The sequence below is a fragment of the Alligator sinensis genome, unplaced genomic scaffold (assembly GCF_000455745.1).
Source record: "Alligator sinensis unplaced genomic scaffold, ASM45574v1 scaffold1021_1, whole genome shotgun sequence".
Lineage (NCBI taxonomy): Eukaryota > Metazoa > Chordata > Crocodylia > Alligatoridae > Alligator > Alligator sinensis.
This window is the reverse complement of record NW_005842185.1, coordinates 1499830-1502636: the sequence shown is the minus strand read 5'-3', so window position 1 is coordinate 1502636 and position 2807 is coordinate 1499830.

Genomic DNA, 2807 nt, shown 5'->3' with positions numbered 1-2807 from the left:
TTGGGTCCTTAGGATAGGGATACGTCTGGGCTGCGATCGGCGACGGGGAGAGGCTAGAGGTTAGTTGCCTCGGAGTCGTTAAGGCTCCGAGGGGACAGTAAATAAGTCCCGCGGAGTTGTTGAAGCTCCGTGGGTTCGATAAATTAAACCTCTGTTGCCCTCTTAAGGAAAAAGCTGGGTTCGTATGGATCAGCAGCGCTTAGAGATCCTCGCACTCCTTTCCCGAACTCCACGTGCTTTCTTTCTCTCCGATTTGGGCGGAAACCACCCAAGCCTTTTGTACGGCTAGCAAGCCAATAGCTAGCCGCCATGTGTGCTTACATTAAGACTGGCCAATAATGTGGCGCGAATCTTAATACAAATGGCAGTGACTCCTTGCATCGCGCATTGCTATAATGCAAAAGAAATGCACTATGCAAAGAAAGCTAGAGAACTGGCGGGAAAAGCTCCTGCACGCGGGTTCTCTGTTGCAGCAGAACACTCCACCGTGCAAAAGAGCTGCAATTTGGCGGGAACATGATTTAGCGATGCCGAAGCACAGTCAAATAAAAAAAACCACAACTTTGGGTTGTGACAGAGAGAAGCCTAACTTCGCAAAATACTGGTGCAAAAACTGCTGGTATGTACAGATCTTTGTGGGCATGTAAAATTCCTAGCTCCTGGCCCTAAAGATCTAATAAACAGTAGCAACACCATTTTGTAGATTGTAAATAGAACTTTCTCTGAAATCAGTTCAATCTCCATCTCGGATTTATTTATAGAATCGTAGCACTCAGTAGCTTTGGTCAAGGACTAGGACACTATTGTGCTAGTCTCTGTACAAAAAAGCAAAAAGACTGTTTCGGTCCCAAAGACCTTGCAGTTTAAGTACAAAACAAGAGACTGTAAATACAAAAGAAAAAACAAGAAGAGTCCATAGTGTTCACACTGGGTAAAATCCACAACAATGCAAAGAACACATTCCTTAACTTCAGTATAAAGTGGCACAGAGGGCTTTACTCTGTTTTGGTGAACCCACTGTTTGCTTATATTTCAATATTCCTTATTGCACGCGAGAATCTCTGGTAGTTGAGAGTAGGATTCAACAGTAAAGCTTTAAAATCTGTTGGTTTGTGATAGACTGAAACATGTCAGGTTAAAACCCAGGCCCTCATAAAAAATATGCAAGATCTGTTTTGTTTTGTGCTGTTTTGTGTTTTTTTAAAAAAGGTAAGTAAATAAGTAACAATAGGCTCATTGTCCACAAAGTCCTATTCTTACACCAACAGCCTTTCATAATGAGAGCAGCGTCATAAAGTGCTTTGATCTACAGAAGATCAAATATCATTGTTTTCTATTAACATAACTTTCTTTCCCAATGGAACACTGAGAATGCCTGATAATGCAGCTTTATTAGGATAATTAGAAAAAGATTGTTCAGCTCTGTCCCTCCCCACTTTCACTCCCTGGCAAAGTTCTGCTTTCATGTCATTCAGGTTTTCCATCCCAAATACCTTTGTCATAAGGAAGAAATTTAAAAGTTTCACATATATGACTCAAAAGTTTAGTCCAGCCAATGGTGATCTTAACCAGCTATCAGTAGAATTTGAGAGAAGGACCCTTTCTAAAAAATTAAGCCTTCATCGCTTCAAAAATTAATAAATATAATTTGTCCATGGAACAGGATGCTTAGAAAGCTAGGTTACAGTTGCAGAAATATGTTTTGGGTTTATTTTAAGTGGGGTTTAAGAGAGCAAGGAGGTGTTATGGGAAAATTTGCCCATTGGGGATTTTTGGGGTGTAATATGACCAGAAACAGAATTTGCATGACAGATGACAGACAGAAAAGGCCAGTTGTGAAGGAGTATTCCCAGACATCCAATTAGAAACTTAGAATTCTTACCATGCCTTAAACCTCAGTGGTCATGCTTTTTGACTCTTGATCCAGTAATAGACTTATAAGGTCAAGGCCAATTTGGCTGGATGGAAGAATTCATTATTTGACTAGCTATAAGCTGCCACCAACTGCCCCTGCATACTTTAGGGCTCTTATAAATTATTTTAGGCCCCAATTGAGCAATTTCCCTGTTCAGCAAAGTTTGTAAGTCCTTTTGTGGCTTTTGACAATTTGGGGAATCTGTGTATGCAAACTTTATGAATTCTGTCTGATACAAGGGGCTTTGTATCTACATCAGCCTGCAAACTTCACTGTGAGCACTGAGCTAAGAGCACAGTCACTTTCCTCCATCCTGATCTAGAACCCACAAGACATGACAGGAAATTTCTTTTCATCTGACTGGAGGCTAAGAATGGAGATTTAAATGCTGGTGAACTTCCATTCAAACACAGCATCCTTAAATTAAGAGATTATTACCAAACCACGGCCATACATTTTTTCAAGTATGAACTCCATGGGGGAGGTAACTAACAAAGTTGATCAGTGTCACCTGACCCCCCCTCCCCCCACAAAAAAAAAAGAAGCTGAAAGTTATAAAAGAAAGGGTCTTATCAGCCATTTTAAATGAAAGTCAGTCAGAAAAAACAGGAGGATACACTTAAGGGAAAGCTACAGGCAGAGCCAACCAGGCATTCCAACTGTCTGTAATTGTATAGACAATCTGTAAAAAAAATATATAGAGACAGCGAGCGAATGAGGGAGAGAGAGCTCTTTAAAAAACTTAAATGACCATGAGCCTGATTGAAGATAGATGAAAGTTGTCAATAGGACAGAACAGAGTAATGCCACCTTAGATGTGCGGCTCAGCACCCTGCAGAGAGCATTCTGCCAGGCTTTTGTGGTCCACTGAAGCCTCCACCCCCCATCCCCC